The sequence below is a fragment of the Desmodus rotundus genome, chromosome 5 (assembly GCF_022682495.2).
Source record: "Desmodus rotundus isolate HL8 chromosome 5, HLdesRot8A.1, whole genome shotgun sequence".
Classification (NCBI taxonomy): Eukaryota; Metazoa; Chordata; class Mammalia; order Chiroptera; family Phyllostomidae; genus Desmodus; species Desmodus rotundus.
Window position 1 is genome coordinate 86157167 of NC_071391.1, and position 20357 is coordinate 86177523.

General features: G+C 38.4%; 1 protein-coding gene and 1 non-coding gene across 5 annotated transcripts in view; one reads left to right on the forward strand and one right to left on the reverse strand.

Moving 5' to 3' along the window:
- Positions 1-20357, reverse strand: part of CADM1 (cell adhesion molecule 1) — a 396491-nt gene that overhangs the window by 291758 nt on the left and 84376 nt on the right. The gene's annotated exons all lie outside the window — the stretch shown is intronic.
- On the forward strand, positions 12284-12390 carry LOC112314424 (U6 spliceosomal RNA). Its single transcript, XR_002975787.1, has one exon. It is a non-coding gene; the product is annotated as a U6 spliceosomal RNA (small nuclear RNA).

The window sequence follows — 20357 nt, forward strand, 5'->3', positions numbered from 1 at the left end:
ACTTTCCTGTATTATATCTCCAGAATGAAAAAACATGAAACAATGTATTTCTGTTTTTGCCCATCAGAACCACTAAACCCTGATATGAAGCGAACTGCTCAGATTGTAAACATGGAAGGAATAAATCTTCTGGGTAACAGTAAACTCAAGTAGTGCATATCATATCTAGTATTCTTGTAGACTCTCCTTATCAGTATTTAAGCAGCAGAGACAGAACCAACCACCACAGATAAAGCACACTACACTATTGAAATTCATCTGCTGTTCTGGTATCCTAGTATTCTGTCCTATACAAACCTAGATGGTTTATTTTCATACAGCCACAGTTCTAACTTGTTGGGTCCATAGCCAGAGACTGGAAGCCACTGACCCCCTCCATCCCCTCCTCTATGCTGTAAATTTCAAGGATTATAGACACACACAGAACAAAACTAGTATATTTTGTCCTCACAGTCTAAATATTCAGGCAAACAAGAAGATGTGATCAGCTAGGGAAGAAAAAATTAGAAAACACTCTGCATAGTATTCTGGCTTTTTCAAACTATCCAACTCATTGTTTAGACTAAATGTTATCAGCCACAGTGCATTCAATTAAACATGAAATAGAGATGAGAAGGAGGAAAAGTTTCTAAAACAATATAGCATAAGCAGTTTCAGTGAATTGAGTGGCTTATGAGATGGACACTTATTAAATATAAAGAGATTTAAAAATCATCCAATATGTCAGTTGTAGGTGTGTTTGAAGAAACACAGGAGAGGAGGAAACATTTAGGGGAAGATGTGGTCCAATACATGCCTTTCTTAAACCATCTGGAGGAAAACAGATTTCAACTCACTTGAAAACTGTCTGGCTGAAGACTACACAATTTCCCCTCAGTAGCTCCTTAAACTGTTATAACACCTTGACAGTCAATTCCTGCAAAGTTAAATGCAAATCAAAACACTGTTAATTGAATAATGCAACATATGACTAAGGGAGTTCACTTTTCATAGGAAAATTGTGGTGAAGTAATTCATTGCTGTGCAAAAGTAACTATATCACCCCTGACAGAGGTAACTCAGATTTTAACATAACAAGTGTGTGTATCGCAGTGAAAAGATGTTGCATTTACACTTAAACACCTATCTACCTCAAGTTATAGGATGGCTCTCTCTACACTATACTCAGAAGTGAGTTAGAAGCAAGATTGATGAGTAGTAAAGGAATTCAACTACTGGGCAGGACAAACACTTGTTCTCCCTCCTCTCCTACCCTTCACATATAAAAAATTCTTTCCTCAACAAAGTAAGATTTTATGAAGACACTGAGAGAAAAACATTTGCTTTACCCATCCTGGAATGCAAAGGTCACTTGTGGCTCAATGGTTATGCTCTGTATATTTTGATAATGCACAGAAGAAAATGAAAGTTCCTTAATAATATAGCCCAAGGGGATAAGAGGATTGAAACATTCAAGCGGTTTATATGATTAGCCTTAATAAGAACAGACAGTCCACTAGTCTACTGCTTCCCATGATCTATTTATAGTCAAAATGGCTATATTTGGGAAAATCCTACAGTACATGAGAACTGAGAAATAAATATCAAACCTACTACCCCTTCCAGACTTCCAAACAATCTTGTTAGCCTTAGGAAAGCATGAGCCTTTGGGGGTTTGCTTCAGCTAAGAGCCACAACAGAATATGAACCAGAAATGTTACCATATATTATAAACTTAAAAAATACACTGCTGCAAATTGTATTTGGGGCAACACTTTAAACTGTTTCGTATTTGAGATCAGTATTTATACATATTAATGTCAAAGAACCTATAGCCCAAATCCCAATGTTTATCACTACCTGAGAAATTAAACTAAACATACCACATTAAGCAACCAACCAAATTCTATTTCCATTAAACCCAAGCCAAGAGTGAGACCTGGACAATAGGACTGAGGAGATTAGGGCTTAATTTAAACAGAGTGACTGCAATAAAACAATTCAAATGTGAGACTTTACAGGGCAAGTACTTAAAGCACCTCCAGACAAATATTTACATAAACTATACAACATCATAATCTAAAGATAAAAGATTCAGGAACCCATTAAATCATAATTTGGAATGTAAATATTACAGAAGGGAAGAAAAGACTGCAGAGTTAACTGGATCCTGTAAATGAATGCACAATAAAGATTATTTTGAAGGCAAGAGAAAAGATCAATAAGGGGTGAAAAATAGATGTATTAACAAAAAGGAAAATGTACCTCTTAATTTTGTGTTATACTATATTTCCCACAAAGACCCCTTTGAAGTTTTTATAATTTAGAATTTCCTTCCCCTTTCATTCCATCCTTAGACTGTCAAAATCACACACCTTTTGCTTTTCTCCAGTTCCTAAATAATTTCCAACCATTTGCCTCTTCTCTGTTAGACTGACCCTTTGTTTTGATCCCCTACCCACTCTCCTTTCTCACAATAGTGTTTAATCCCCCATAAACACACTGAAGCATTCAAGTAATTTTAAACAATATTTCTACCTTCCCCCTCTTTCCCCAATCCCAGTACAAGGTAAAAGAATGTTGAAAACTCCCTCTGGTGCCCATTCCCTGCCTTAAAGAAACATACCACAAACAGACATATGCCTTTTGAATTTTTAAAACTCAAACTACCCATAATAAATATTATAAATTACAATCATCAGAGATTTCCAGTTTGCAAAAAATCGGCAAGTTTACGAAAGCCAATGCCCCATCTGATCTTTTAACGTAGGAAATTAGCTGAATCCTCTAGGTAATTAAGAAATCATTGACCATCAACTTGAAAATAAGCCCCTGAGACTCAGTAATCTGATTAGTTAAACTGGGTGAACTCAACAGAATGGACCTTAAATGGGAAGAGCCAGAGCGGAGAACAGATGCTTAGAATCATGAAGTGGCTTCCATCCAAACCCAAAATCAGTCACTGGCTCTTCTATAAGGATTGATCAAGGGAACACATTTTTGTCCTTAGGCCACTTGGATCTCAACTGTGCCCAAGCCCCTAATAATATTTATCTGCATAGCGAGTTACTTTCTTGATCCATAAATTCAGTTTGAGACTTCCCATGGCCAGGTCCAGAAGCTCTCACATTCTCCAGTGTTACCTTCAGATACTCAGTTTTCTCAAGCAGAATTACAAGGGGAAACTTTAAAAAAAATGCATATGCTGAGGGTCCCATACCACAATTACTGAATTAACCTCTCCAGGGAGAAGCTAATTTTTTAAGCTGCTTACACACTCCTCTGAAACACATCATTGGTTAAGCACCACTGACTTAGAATTTAGAAGAATGGGTATCATGACACAAAGCAAGTCACAGACACTCGGGATCACCACATAAGCAAGGAGACAAACAGTAGCACAGAACATGACTGCCTCCTAACAACTGTGAGCATCCCGTGCTCCTCATCTGGTTGAAAGCATTCAGCCAGGCACTGGCCCCACTGACGAAGGAGGCATCCAATAGCCCTGGCCCGTCTTTGGAATACTCAACAGGTTGCTCCAAGGGGTATGGACTTTGAAAGTTGCCATCATACTGCTAGAGCTGCCATCAGGGGTGTCACGCGTGTATTGATAATTGACTCAGTCCGTTTTGTTTATAATTTTATGCCCAACCAATTGCATGTTTCTGCAGATGTCTAACAAATTTAGGGCATTTCATTCCCCAGCTGCCACCATCCTGCTGTTTCCATCCTCCTTGTCTATTGGTTATGATGGTGTCCAAAGACACATTCACCAGCATTAGAAAAGGTCATTAAAAAGCTCTTACAACCATCTGTACCCAGATGGAGAGGTCTCCAGCCAAAAGGGGAGAGGGTGTCCCCCAAGCGGTGCCATGGTTAGTTTTTTAATTTTTGGTAGTGGGTCCTGAGTTATTCACATTTTAGTTGTAAATCTTAATTTTTAAAAAAAGATTTTGTTTATTTACTTTTAGAGAAAGGGGGAGGGAGGGAGAAAGAGAGGGAAAGAAACATGGATGTGAGAGAGAAACATCAATTGGTTGCCTCCTACACGCCCACCAACCAGGGACCCAGCCTGCAACCCACACACGTGCCCCTATGGTGAATTGAACCTGCAACCTTTCAGTTTGAAGAACGATGGCCAACCTACTGAGCCACATCAGTCAAGGCGAGCTGTAAACCTTAATGATCTGTGCCATGTTCTTCTTGGCTTACTTAGGTGAATGAAGCCAAAGCAGTTACGTTTAGCCTGATTCTGTGCCGCTATAGAAATGGGGCCAGAGGGCACCTTCCTAAATCGCCTTACACAGATTCTTGGAACAAATTGTTCTTGCTTAGATCCTTGTCTAGATCATTTGCCATATACTTAACAGTTAATTCCCTATCATATTCTTTCATACTCTTTATCATCCTATGGGGCACTTTTTTATACAAATGACTCACCTGTGTAGGGATTTTTTTAAATTCCTGGTTCCTTGAACTCTGCATCGCACACAAAAACATATTTTTGACTTTATATTAAATCCAACTGTGGTGATTTTTTTTACATTGTGCCTATAACATGTTACAAATACTTAAAAGTGTGGTACCACTTCCAGAGCAAGGGTTGAGAGACCCTAATGCACCCTATCAGAGTTTGGCAAAATATCTACAAACTACTAAAAGCAAACATCTAGAAAGAGAGAATGGAATAGCTTTACTAAAACAATGCTTCCTGGAGAAATCAAATCAACCAGGGTTTCAGTTCAACTTAACCAAATGAATGAAGAAAGAAAGGATTCTTTTGCTCACAACTACTGGACAAAAGTGAAGATAGATCTCTGTCCTCAGTACTGAACTTGAAAGCACTAGGAAAAGGGAATTCTGATTTCCCGTCCTCTGACCTGTAGGAGGAGCGCTGGAGCCACACCTTTTTATAGCAGCAGCAGCAGCAGCAGCAGCAGCCCTTCCGAGTGCACTTTCTGCCTGCCCTTCAGAACTGAGCACACGTGCTCACCAGCGGTGCCAAACTGTTAAGACTCATGAAGTTTATGAACATTGAGTACAAAATGCAAACATTCTCTTCCACTTGGGCAAACACTGGCACAAGAAACTTTCTTTCCAATGTTACCAGCAGGGAGCTTAAATAAAAGTTCAGTTTCTAGAAGGGTGGGGGAGAGTAAAAGCTAATTCTAAAAATATGGCATCAGCAGCATGCCATTGCCAGAGAAAGTTGTACATGTTCCCCCAAGCATAGTTCATTCAAATGGAATTGACAGCTTCAGAGATCACTTAAAAGAAAGAAAATTTGTTGTATGAGGCCTGCCAGACACAAAGGGATCACGTCTCAACAGATAAGACTTAATAGATTCCCATCTTAAATATTTCTGTACAATAATTATGTGAACTCCAAATTAGCACTCTGTCACAGATCCACACACAGGCTATGACCTAAGGGTATTCTTCCAGCCCATTCATGGGACTCCTTACTGGAATCTGGCAATTAACTTAAAAATCTTGCTACTGTTATTAGTTCCTCAGAAAATAAATTAAAGAACATTGGGGCATACAAGTAAAATCACACAGCTAAATGTAAAATAAAGAGCTTTCCCCTTGTCCATGTGCACCCAGGCAAAGTAAACAATTTTAACTGGGTTACAAATTATAGGTGTCAGAGTCTTCTCCCAAATTCATCAAGGGTGGAAAATGCTGATCATGGGAGACTATTTCCCCAAAGAGGACTATTCTGCATAGTTTTCTATGTAAACATAACACTCAAGTTACTGAAAATACTGTAAGAATACGATGAAAATATATGCCCATTTGACCCTAACCCATAGCACTCAAACATCTGATTAAAAGGAAAAGCAGGCAGGTATTACAGCTCCCCAGAAAGCTACAAAATAAAGGCTCCATCTTCAAGAAGATGATCTCCAATTACAACACTCTGCTGGTTTGAAGAAATGCCCAGTACAGTAGTCAGCTGCAACATAACCAATCAAACGGGGCTCCCATCTCAACAGCGATGGCACAGCAGTTGAGCTATCAAGTCAGCAGTAGAAGCTAAACACATGTATTTGTTTTCTCTTCCTCTTAGCCATGCCCTGGATTTCTGGATCCTGGTTGTATCCGTATAAACCCTTTAACAAATGCAACAGTTTAGAATGGCACTAATAGTTCACTTTGCCCTTCGAAAAGATGAGAGAAAAACTACAGGCTGATCTTTATGATTAAATATTTAATGTGCTTTTAACGAATCAGCCCTTTAGATTTAATTCCAGGCTTAATGTGCCTGTCAGGAAACTGACTGCTATGGTTTCATTGCAACTATACATTTTTATGACATTCAGAAACAGATTTTCAAAAGATTCTGTACCACAGAAAATTCCAAGCAAAGTTCAGCTTAACTAGTTTTAAAACACATACTTGGAATAAAATATCTTCTCCTAAAACAAAATGAAGTTACTAAACACACTAAAATATAAATGTAGAAAATGCTGCAGGTGGGTTTTTAAAAAAATATTTGTTCACTTTTAATACAGCAAAGACAAAAGGTAAGCCTTATATATGTTTTGATTTATGTGGGCATCCACTTCCAACATTCAAGGAAATCACTAAGGAAGACAACTGTAATATTAGTTTGATGCTGGGAACTCTACATTTCCATTAAATAGTAAAATTACAGAATATGCATAAATAATATGACCATATTTAGAAACTTCAGTGGATTTTTTCCCATGAAGAAAATCCTCAGTACTATACTGTAACACTCATCTCTATGGATTGTACTTGCACCTTAAAATAAATACCCATCATAAACGAGGAAGAGAAAATTTTAAAATACCTATCACATATTGAAGAAGAAGAGAAAAGCACTTCCAGTTGTTAGACCTAACAAAACCTAGAACTTTATTTTCCTGTTGCTATGCAGTGAAGAGAAGAGGGGGAACCAAGGAGAAGAAGAGCAAATAACTTAGATTAACACATTACGAGCATTTCCAGAAGAGACGACAATTTTTTTAATATACAGCAATCTATCCCACCTTTGTAATTAGAAAGAGACTGTGGTGTGCTCCTCATCCTTGTATCATAGTTCCTATTCTATCAAGAGTATTACGGCAACCTCACTTTGAACATTAACTAACACTGATCTAAGTGGTAGGGTTATCAAAGTTTTCACTCATCTAAATGTAAAACACACACATATTTTACCAAAGGTTTACTATGCGTATTAGCCTTTTATGTATTTTATTCCTCCAAGTGTGCAAAGAGACAAGTTGAAATAATAGAGGTTGCCAGGTGTTGGTGGCACCCACTCCACTGTAATGACAGTCATGACTTAAGGTTTTGTCTGGCTCTACTCTTCTCTGAATTTCAAATCTTCAGGTTGCCACAGCAACTCTATACACTGACAGATAAGCTTTAGAAAGCATTCTGGTCATGTTACCATCTTGTTTGCTTTGCATCAGAGCACCCCAAACTCCCTACTGCATGGGAGGGCCCAGGGATGGTGTCCCTTACCGAGTTATTCTAGAGCGCTGTCCAGTAGCAGCGATTAATCATTCGTGCTTCTTGAGCTGACATATCAAGGTGGGGAAACGACATCCTAAATGAGCAGAGCTGATTACCTGGGAAAGCAATTCTTCAAGATAGCACCACTAACTAATAGCTCCATCCGCTACACATAAACACACTCCAGAACCCCAGAAGTAATGTCAGAACGCGGCTACCAGAGCTAGGTCCTGGATGCCAGTTTTCTGTGTGTCATCACAGGTATTTGATGGGCACAGAGGCACTTGAACTTTTCTTCATCCCTGGAATAACTGGTGCTATATCACTTTAGGACCACAGGCTGCCCAGAAGAAGATATTTCGGTAGGCATTCTCAGTTTGATTCTTTAAATGTATGTGAAATAAGGTGTCGATATGAAGCTACCTGAAGCACATACAAAAAAGTGATAGGACAGGTCTGTAGTAAAACACACTTTTCTAAAATGCAGACCAACAAAATTCATGATGCACTAAAGAAAACTGTCTATTTAACAGAATATATAATAGTTTATCTTATAAAACATTGCAGCTTGTTTTAAAGTGATTAAATAAAAATAGAACTTTAAGGAACAGGACAGTGCATCACAGTTCTGTAAATCAAACAAACTTAAGAAGGCCGTGGTTGGAACCCATCGATAAATTTCTCCAACAATTAAATACAATTTGGTTAGGAGAAACAGGACTTTATCAAGCTATTGTTATAGACAAACCTATAAATGGCTCTCCAAATTTTTTTAGAAATCTAAACAATCAGCTATTCTTAAATTACACTACAGATTCTGTCTGCCCTTTTCTTATTAAGAAATCTTCGATAATATAAATCAATTTCCAGCATCTCAAGGTTGGGTGTTTAAGGAGGATCCAAGTTTCTATTTTCCTGACCAAAGTATTGGCATTTTACAGCAGCTGCATTTAATACTGCTTCTGTATCAAATGGGAACAGGCTCCAGTTCTTTCCACATTAGCTGTGATTTTAATAACATGCCAAGCAAACAGGCTGGCGTAATAAGTTTCATTGCACCCACTTCAACAACAGATAAGCACCTCATTTTCATACAGTTTCCACTTGTTGCTAGGTAACCACACCATAAGGAGACATCTCCAGGCATTATGCAGAATGAATCCTCTTCACCTAAATTTGATGTGCTTTGGGCATTAAATACTGTTATTCTAACCATACCTATCACTCAAACAGTTTAAGCTTTGGTTTAGACTGCAACATAGGTTTGGGGGATTGTTGCTTCTGAGGGGATTTTGATGTGCAGATTCTAAAAGATACACTAATACATCTTCCTGTCTTTCCCCCAAAGCAAACTCACTGCATTATCCAATGAAGTGATAGCCTGATTGACACTTCATAGGAAAAGTAAACTCTCTCAAAAGATGTCCACACTATGCCCTCTTAACAGTAGACAATGTCAATTAAAAACTTCCATACTGCTTTACGTGGCCGCGAAGGGAACTTTGGAAGCAGGGGTCTGCATGGAGTTGGGCTTCCCCAGCAGGCTTCAAAACAGAAACCCTTTAACTAGGCACATCTAGTCCAAAGTGGGAACCCCATCTGTCAGCCAAACAAACCAGCTTTCTGCTGGAGAAAGGAAAGCTCTGCGGGAACAGATGTGGCCCAACCTAAGATACTGGAGGACTCAGGCGACGAGGAAGCAGGAGGGCTACCTGCAGCAAAGGCAACAGACACTGACATTTAAAAAAAAAAAAAATCAATCAGAGCAAGTAGCACGAGGCATCTTCTAAACAGGAATTTTCTTTTGAGCTTCAGGAATATTTCATCCTATGTATTAGTAGGTGCTAGAAAATGTTATATACCACAACTTGTCAATGGGCTGAATGGGCTATCATATATGATATAAAATCAAAGGAAATGAATCACAATCAGTAGTGCTACCAAAACATAAGGCCAGATTCTGTCCCTCAGCCTCTTCTTGACCCAGACTTGTTTCCATAGTTTCAATGTCACCTGAAGTATGGTTGCCTGCTCCCTTCAGAGGCAAAGGGAAGTGGGAGTCAAAGCAGCTTCACTGTGCACCTTAAGTCCTAGCTTGCAAAACCATCCTTCCTCCACCCCTTATTTTTACCCCAGTGCTCTGAGAAGCAGGAGTTCAAAAGGCTTTGCCAAAAGCATCTGGCAGGAGGGCCACCCCTTTACTCTATGTCAGTTAGGACAAGGGCTTTGCACCAAATTTGGTTTCATCCATGACATTTTCTTCACTCAGCTCCTTTCCTTCCCTCGGCTCCCTCTGGGTCTCTCCATAGCTGACATGGTTTGGCCTATTTTAGTTGTTAAAATTTGGATAATTCGTTCAAATGGCAGAACTGGATGATTTCCATTCACAGGAATAGAATACGATGAAACAAGAAAAGAAAATGGATGAAGCAAGAGCCGAGAAAAAACACTGCTGTGTCTCCCAAGGCACATATGTTAACAAACTTCATGTGAAACCCTATGAAAGCTACAGATTGGAGAAGCATGAAAACATAAGAGGGCACAATGAAACCATCTTTATTTCTGTTCCACAGGAGAATATCACTTGGTTCACTCTATAAACTTTTTAAAAATCGCCTAGTTACTGGCAAAAAACTTTAAAATGGTCAATTGCCAGAGGTAAAGATATCAATTAAAAATTAACATGTGCATACTCTATTGCCCAGCAACGCTGTTTCTTACTGTGCATCCTAAATGAACTTCCGCATATGTGCACATGGAGATGTGTGCAAGAATCGTCAGTGAAGTATGGTTTATAGCAGGAAAAATCTGCAAACAGCCCACGTGCTTATCAAGTGGAAGTATATGTGTGCTATGGAATAGAAGATGGCAAGAAAAATAGAACAAGCAAAACCTGCATTAACATGGCCAGGCTTTGAGGACCCTGCTGGTGAAGAAAGCAAGCTGCAGAATGCTGAGCACAGTATGTTCCCGCATATGCCAGCCCACAGAGTTTCTATGGGTAGTATGTTTACATCTGTAGACAGATGAATGAAAGAGTACAGAAGAAAACAGAAGTTAACTAAGCTACGATACCCATAGATAGTGGGTCATCAATAGGGGCTTCAGCCTTACCAGAAATACTTTTAAAGGAAAATATATTTCATGTTCTCAGAACTGTGTGGCTCAGTTGGTGGGGCAATCATTCCGCCAAGTGAAAGGTCACCAGTTGGATTCCCGGTCAGGGCACATGCCTGGGTTGTGGGTTCAGTCCTAGTTGGGGCGTGTACAAGAGGCAATGGATTGATGTTTCTCTTATCAGTGTTTTTCTCCCTGTCTTTCTCCCTCCCTTCTCCTCTCTCAAAAAATAAATAAATAAAGGAAAACATATGTCATGTATTAGTTGACTAATTAGAAATTAAATAAAAAGAAAAATATACATTTAACAAACTGGAAAATAATTGAAGGGAATAATGTCATCTAAAGAAAATATGCCTGACTCTTACAAATTCTATCAAAGGACTAATAGATAAACTTGTTCTAGCATCTTTGAAAGATTTAATTTTAAAAACCATTCCAAGACAAGGGTACAAGTATTTAGAAAAAATAGTTCTCAGTGGGTTATGAATTTATTCAAGTTTAAAATACCTACATTTATTTAAAATATCTAGATATTTAGCAGTTTTTCTAGAAAAGAGCCAACTTTAACAACTTAAGCATCCTACTACCATACGACAATACACCAGTTAAATGGAAAATAATAAAAAAATAATATAATTCTTATAGTGCCTTCAGCATAATTGGCCATGGAAGAAAATATATAAATGGGACTCATTTATGTAAAAGTGCATCCATTAAGAATGGCAAGAGTCCTTACATCTGGTGAATTTTTTTAAGAGACTGGAATTGTGCCTAGAAGTCATCAAATTTGTTGCTAGTGAACCCCCATCTGTCACAGCTTGAATTTGAACTATATATAGCTCTTATTCCCCAAATCAATATGTGTGTATTCGTGTAATATAGTATCCCATCTAGAAACTCTGCAATTGTCTACAAGGTCCTCAATTTTTATTTTCACTATCCCTTGCTTTGTTATAATTCTTAATATACAACTGACAGAATGTAGAGATGTCAATTTAAAGACCTTATTCACCAAAGCTTAGCCGTGCAGAAAAAAATAAAATAGAAGCTGGCAGTCTGTGTGCATTTTGTGTGTGCATGCACTTGAGTGTTTGCAAGTGTGTGCAGAAATCCAAAAAGGATAAAATTATAAAACATTATCCCATATAATTAAGAGGTTATTACATTGCCCTGACTGGTGTGGTTCAGTTGGTTGGGTGTCTTTCCACAAAGCAAAAGGTCTCTAGTTTGATTCCCGGTCAAGGCACATGCCTAGGTTGTGGGTTCAGTCCCAATCAGGGAGCATAGGAGAGGCAACTGACTGATGTTTCTCTCTCACATCCACGTCTTTCTCCCTCTCTGTCTCCCTCCCTTCTCCCTCTCTAAAATAAATAAATAAAATCTTTTTTTTTAAACAGTATATTGCCTCAAAAGATTTCACAGGAACATGTTTTAGTAACTTCTCAGCTATGAAGCCAGATATCCAGTAAGCCCAACCTTCCAGAGTGTCAGAAAGGAATGTCAGAGCTCCAAAGAGGACTATCTAAGTCACTCAAATGGCAGAGACCTACTTAAGTCATGGAGGACAGTGAACTCAATAAATGGAAGATGATGGGTCCTCACCATTCACTCTAGTAACATATTTTTCATATACTTCTAAAAATCTTAGTTACCTCATTTTCCAGCTTACAACAGATTTTAAAAGCTGAGTGCAGTGCTCGCTTCGGCAGCACATATACTAAAATTGGAACGATACAGAGAAGATTAGCATGGCCCCTGCTCAAGGATGACATACAAATTCATGAAGCATTCCATATTTTTGGAAGTAACATACAAGGGAGCCCCAATAAGGTTAGCAACTGACTTCCCAATGCAAACGCTCCAAGCCAGAAGAGAATGGCAAAAAATATTCCAAGTAATGAGAACCAGAGGCCTGCAACCAAGACTACTTTACCCAGCACGACTATCAATCAAGATACAGGTCAAAAAGGAGTCTCCCAGAAAAAAGAAGTCTAAAAGAATATACCTCCACCAAACCAGCTCTGCAAGAGATGCAAAAGGGGCTGCTGTAAGGAAAGGAAGGAAAAGAGAGAACAACGCAGGTACAAAAAATTTGAAATGAAAAGGTATGTATCAATAATAACCTTAAATGTATTTGGATTAAATGCTCCAATCAAAACACATAGAATAGCTGAATGGATAAGAAAGCATGACCCACACATATGCCGCCTACAGGAGACCCACCTCAGGACAGAAGACCTGTACAGACTGAAAGTGAAGGACTGGAAACAAATTTTCCAAGCAAACGGACAGGAAAAAAAAGCCGGGGTAGCAATACCCATATCAAACAAAATACACTTCAAAACAAGGGCCATACAGAGAGACCGAGAAGGTTACTTCATAATACTCAAAGGAAGAATCCACCAAGAAAACACAGACATTGTAAATATATATGCACCCAACATAGGAGAACCCAAATACATAAAGAAAATCTTGGAGAACTTCAAGAAAGATATTGACATCAATAAAATTATACTAGGGTATTTTAATACCCCACTGTCCAAGATGGAAAGATATTCCAAACAAAATATCAACAAAGATATTGTGGCATTGAACAATGCCCTAGATCAAATGGATTTCACTGATATACATAGAGCCTTTCATTCCAAAGAAGCAAAATACACGTTCTTTTCAAATGCACATGGAATATTTTCAAAGATAGACCACAGGATAGGACACAAAACGAGCCTCAACAAGTTTAAGAAAATTGAAATCATATCAAGTATTTTCTCTAACCACAAGGGACTGAAACTAGAAACAATCTCAAGGTAAAAACCACAAAACACTCAAAAACATGGAGATTGAATAGCATGCGATTAAACAATGAATGGGTCAAGAATGACATTAGGGAAGAAATCAAACAATTTCTGGAAACAAATGAAAACAAACTCACAATTATCCAAAACCTATGGGACACAGCAAAGGCAGTCCTGAGAGGGAAGTTAATAGCGATACAGGCCTACCTAAAAAGATGAGAAACATCTCAAATAAACAACCTAACCCTACACCTACAAGAACTTGAGGAACAACAACAAAGACAACACAGAGCAAGTACAAGGAAGGAAATAACCAAGATCAGAGCAGAATTAAATGACATAGAGACTAAAAGCACAATTGTAAGGATCAATGAATGCAGGAGCTGGTTCTTGAAAAAGATAAACAAAATTGACAAGCCCTTAAGCAGGCCCATCAAGAAAAAAAGAGAGCGAACCCAAATAAACATAATCAGAAATGAAAGAGGAGAGACTACAACTGATACCACCGAAACAAAGGATTGTAAGAAATTACTATGAAGAACTATATGCCAAGAAATGTGAAAACCTAGATGAAATGGACAAATTTCAGGAAAAATATAATCTTCCAAAACTCAATGAAGACGCAGAAAGCCTGAACACATCAATAACACCTGATGAAATTGAACCAATAATCAAAAAGCTTACACACACAAAGCCCTGGACCAGAAGGTTTCAGAGGAGAATCCTACAGAGCATTTAAGGGAGAGCTAACCCCCATCTTCCACAGATTATTTCAAAAAATTCAAGAAGATGGAAGACTCCCAAACTCTTTTTATGAAGCCAGCAGCATCCTAATCCCAAAACCAGATAAACACATAACAAAGAAAGAAACTTCAGGCCAATATTGCTGATGAACATAGACGCTAAAATCCTCAACAAAATACTGGCAAACCACATCCATCAATACATTAAAAAGATCATCCACCATGACCAAGTGGGATTCATCGCAGGGATGCAAGGATGGTACAATATCCGCAAATGAATAAACATAATACATCACAAAAACAAAAGCAAAAATCACATGATCATATCAATAGATGCGGAAAAAGCATTTGATAAGATACAGCACCCATTTCTGATAAAAACACTTAGCAAAGTGGGAATAGAGGGAGCATTCCTCAACATAATAAAGGCCAAATTTGAGAGACCCACAGCCAATATCATATTCAATGGACAAAAACTTAAACTTTTCCCACTAAGATCTGGAACAAGACAAGGATACCCTCTCTCACCACTCCTATTCAACATAGTATTGGAAGTCCTAGCCACAGCAATCAGACAAGAAAAAGAAATAAAAGGTATCCAAATTGGAAAGGAGGAAATGAAACTGTCACTCTTTGCAGATGACATGATAGTGCACATGGAAAATCCTATAGACTCCACCAAAAAACTGCTTGACCTAATAAATGAATTTGGCAAAATAGCCAGATACAAAGTCAATACTCAGAAATCAAAGGCATTCCTGTACACCAACAATGAAACTGCAGAAACAGAAATCAGGAAAAAAATCCCATTTGATATAGCAACAAGAAAAATCAAGTACCTAGGAATAGACCTAAACAAGAAGGTAAAAGGCCTGTAATCAGAAAACTACACAACACTGAAGAAAGAAATTAAGGAAGACACAAACAAATGGAAGCATGTACCATGCTCATGGATTGGAAGAATTAACATCATCAAAATGGCCATACTAACCAAAGCGATTTATAGATTCAATGCAATCCCTATTAGAGTACCCATGACATATTTCACAGATATAGAACAAACATTTCAGAAATTTATATGGAACCATAAACACCCCCGAATAGCTGCAGCAATTTTGAGAAAGAAGAACAAAGCAGGAGGGATCACAATACCTGATATCAAACTGTATTACAAGGCCACTGTAATCAAAACAGCCTAGTACTGGCATAAAAACAGGCACATAGACCAATGGAACAGAACAGAGAGCCCAGAAATAAACTCAAGTCTCTAGGCTCAATGAATATTTGACAAAGGGGACAGAAACATAAAATGGAGCAAAAGTAGCCTCTTCAACAAATGGCGTTGGGAGATCTGGACAGCTACATGCAAAAAAATGAAACTCGATCACCAACTTATACCATACACAAAAAATAAATTGAAGGTGGATAAAAGACTTAAATATAAGTCATAATGCCATAAAAGTCCTAGAGGAAAACATTGGCAGGAAAATCTCAGACATTCTACACAGCAACATCCTCACAGACATGTCCCCTAAAGCAAGGGACATAAAGGAAAGAATAAACAAGTGGGACCTCATCAAATTAAAAAGCTTCTGCATGGCTAAAGAAAACAGCACCAAATTACAAAGAGAACCAACAGTATGGGAAAATATATTTGCCAATGACACCTCAGACAAGGGCCTGATCTCCAAAATATATAAAGAACTCACATGACTCCACTCCAGGAAGACAGACAACCCAATTAAAAAATGGGCAAAGGACTTGAACAGACACTTCTCCAAGGAAGACATACAGAGGGCCCAGAGACATATGAAAAGATGCTCAGCATCACTAGCCATCAGAGAGTTGCCAATTAAAATGACAATGAGGTACCATCTCACACCAGTCAGAGTGGCCAACATAAACAAATCAACAAACAAATGTTGGAGAGGATGCAGAGAAAAGGGAACCCTAGTGCACTGTTGGTGGGATTGCAGACTGGTGAGGCCACTGTGGAAAACAGTATGGAATTTCCTCAGAAAACTAAAAATGGAACTGCCCTTTGACCCAGCAATTCCGCTGCTGGGATTATACCCTAAGGACCCTGAAACACCAATCCGAAAGAACCTATGCACCCCAATGTTCATAGCAGCACAATTTACAATAGCCAAGTACTGGAAGCAACCTAAGTGCCCATCAGCAAATGAGCAGATCCAAAAATTATGGTATATTTACACAATGGAATTCTATGCAGCAGAGAGAAAGAAGAAGCTTATACCTTTTGTAAGAGCATGGATGGAACTGGAGAGCATTATGCTAAGTGAAATAAGCCAGGCAGTGAGGGACAAATACCATATGATCTCGCCTTTAACTGGAACCTAATCAACAGAAGAAAAAAGCAAAGAAAATATAACTAGAGACACTGAGGTTAAGAACAATCTAACAATAGCCAGAGGGGAGTGGGGAGTGGATAGTGGGGAGAGGGGTTTACAGGAGCTACTATAAAGGACACATGGACAAAATCAAGGGGGAGAGTGGAGGCAGGGGAGGGAGGTGGGTTTGGCTGGGGTGGGGTGGAGGGATGGGGAGAAAATGCAGACAAGTGGAACTGAATAACAACAAATTTTTTTTTAAAAGCTGAGTGCAATATAAGAAACAAGAAATATAATTAAAAAAATTATTATGCACCAAAATAAAAAGGGGAAGGATTGAGGGTGGGAGGTGTGGGTGGGTGGGGCGAGGGAAAGTGGTGCTGGATAAATGGAGACAACTGTTCTTGAACAACAATAAAAAATGCAAAAAAAATTTATTTAGAACTCAAAAACCATAGCAATCTTTCTGAGTGTAGAATGAACAACTCACCCAAATGAACTACCTCTAAGCAAAATATGTTAATTAGTATTCAAAAAGATCCCAAATCACTTAGGCAAAACAATTCAATGTACTGTTTTTCACAAGGCAGGGAATCCTGTATTATATTTTAGAACAGTTTTCATTACACAGCATGCATTAAAGCTTGTCTACTGAGCTCTGCTGAGTTAGTTAACAGTGTCATGAGATCACCAAAACCAAAATATATATATATAGGGATAGATAACGTGATATGTGGTAGTACTAATAATAATGTCCAAAACAGGATGTCCATGAGACAAAGGACTCATTGTGGCTTGTTCCCTGATTATACCCCAATGCCCAGAGCAGTGACTGGCACTCAGCACTTCCTGAGGGGATGAATGTATGAATGAGATGAATGAGAGGTTGAAGAAATTTACAAATCAGCAGGTTGAAAAAAATTCAGGATTTGTCCAAACTCTACAAACCTATAATTTAAATTAAATATTTTTTAAAAACTACCTATTGGTGTCATCATTGGAAAAATAACTTATAAAGAATACCATGAATGAAAAGTTATTGTGAAAACAAGGTAATGTGAAACAAATGTAGAAAGAGGAGAGGAAACAATAAATTGATGTCTTTACTTGTGTAGCTCACTCAAAGGACTCCAGAGCTCCCACATTTCCCCTCATCACCTTGTTGTTGCCCTCCAGGTATAGAATGGAGATGCATTTCACAGGTAGACCTATCCCATAAATATCACTAAAGGTGGGTGTTTACAGACACCCCCCCACAGTCTTTGTTTACTTAAGATTTACCTCAAAACTTCATTTTTTACTTCGAAAGACTTCTTGTAATGCATTTCAAAAATTAATTCCATCAACATTAAATCACGCTTTCTAGAATTATAAACCTATCAAGCCCAGGAAATTAGCCTTGAACTGCCAACATCAAAGCACAGGAGTCCTGCCTGTAGTGAGAGCTGCCTGCCTGATTTATAGCTCTGTCCCATGCATTCAGAGTCATGCTAAGTGGAAAACAAAGAGGTTATCAAATTTCAGTAATTAAGATGAGTAAACATGAGCTGCGCTAACAAAAGCAATTACTTGGAATTTTAGTACTATTATCTCAACATTTCATGTCTTGCCTATTCCAATGGAAAGCAGAGATAAAAATGAATGCCTCAGGACCGGAGATTTGGTCATTTCATTCAAAAGTCACCATCCACCTGTATAGCAGAGTTGCGGCTAATTTAATACTCTCCTACAGATAAAATAAATTATTCCAACTCCAGTTTATGAGGAATAAAAGACATTTTAGTATTTTAACTCATTTTTATATTAGAAAAATTATTTACATTTTCTCAATTAAAATCAGCAGGGAAGGTAAGAAACAGCAAATGTTTATTTCTGATGGTATCTTCCCATTTTGCTGACATTGTTGCAAATATTTTACTTTGATATTGTCTCCTGTCTTGGGTCTGCTTCTTTTTGCACTTTTTGTAGTCATAATTGAGTACTTCCACTACCTTAATTATATGAAAAGGTGAGGTAAAAACATCAATTTCCTTTCTCAACAACAGAAAAAGCCCCAGAAAATTGGAAATAGATTGACAACTACTATAAAAAATGTACAAAGTTTAATCTTGAAGTAAAATGAGGGTTTATTTCATATTATTTAGTGTGGCAGTGAGTATAAAAAGTCACTAAATGGCCTCTGACTGTATTATCCTTGGACTATCCTTCTTCCTCACAGCACATACCAATCCATCACTAAGCTTGCAGATTGGACCTCCTAAATACTATTCAACTCTCCCCACTTCTCTCCACACTGCCCACACCATTACCTTAACACAAACCACAGACACCTCTTGTCTAGACAGTAGCCTCCTGAACTATCCGTACCTATCTGCATCAGATCCTTCCCACATTGTAGACGGAAAATGATGTGGGTCATGTTACCCCTCACTACCTGCTTTAAAACCCCCAAAGCCTTCCCACACCTCTTAGAATAAAGCCTCCAATCTTTTCCACAGCCTGCAGGGTCCTGAGCAGTCCAGCCTCTACCTACTTCTCTGCCACAGCTCTCTGACCCTAGCCACAGTGCCCTTCTTTCAATTCCTTCAGCACACCTGGTTCCTTCCAGAAAGCTCTTCCTACTCTTTAGAGCCTGGTTAACTTTCCCTGACCCTTCAGATCCCAGTTCAATCATCACTTCTTCAGTGAAGCCCTCCCTGGCCACCCAGTCCAGGTCAAATTCTCCTAGCATATGATTTCATTGCACTACAGGTTCTCCTCCATATAACTTTACATTTATGTGACTGTCTGGTTAATAAATAATTGTATTACATATATTTAATAATTGTTCCTTGCCTGTACGAAGCATGAGGGCAGCAGCCAAGTCTGCTTTTGCCCATCATTGTCCCCTTCCCCTCCCATCCCAGCACCTAGCACATTTAAATAAAAACTAATTAAATAAAAACATCTTAAGTTAATGAATGTATGCATTACAATCATCTATTTGGCATCGCCTTCCTTAGTGGACTGTGAGGTCAGAGATTGTACCTTTTTCCTCTTGGCATCCTCAGTATGTTACCTACTGGCACATGGCAGACAGTCGATCAATAGCTGTTTAATGAATGCCTGAGAATTAAACAGATGTTTTCAAAATATAAAAGCAGTAGCTCTGCCCATCTCTTGAAATGATTAAGAATTCCAATATTTGTATTGCTCAGAAGAATCAATTACCCAACCTTCCTACAAGGTTGTAACATGAGAAGGGACTTGTTGAAATGACTAAGGTGGCTCCGATAGCCTGAAGGCATCATACATCCACCTACTTAAAACGGCTCCCTTTAAGCAAATGCAACATGCCCAGCTCATACACGACAAATGAAAATCTGTCCACACAAATTTTTATTTAAACAGGAGTCTATCTGTTCAGAAGGAAAAGAAATGAACTCCTATGCGCTTCTGAGAGTTTTGATTTCCTGTCTTAGATCCCACAGCACAGTTACTGAAACGGTCAAGGCCTAGCTTCCTGGTCAAAACCAGATGAACAGGAAGAGTAAATAAAACACATTCCAAATCATGTTTACCAACCTCCAACTTGCCAAGTTCAATATCCCTTTAACGGTTTGTGGTTTGTTTTTTTTTTTTTAAGTCCAATAGGGGTATCCAAATAATGCAGCCATCTATCTGTCCTGGTGTTTTGGAAAGGACAGACACACAGACCCCATACCACTGCAATACTATAAGACTAATCTCTTGACTCCTGCACAGTGGGCTTTTCTCCTTCTGCAAAGCCATGTAGATAATATTTCAGCAATAACTGCACACTTCTCTCGGTGGTATAGACATATACAAAATGCATTAGGAAAATTGCCAATAACTGAAATGCTTTTCTCAGTAGTTCT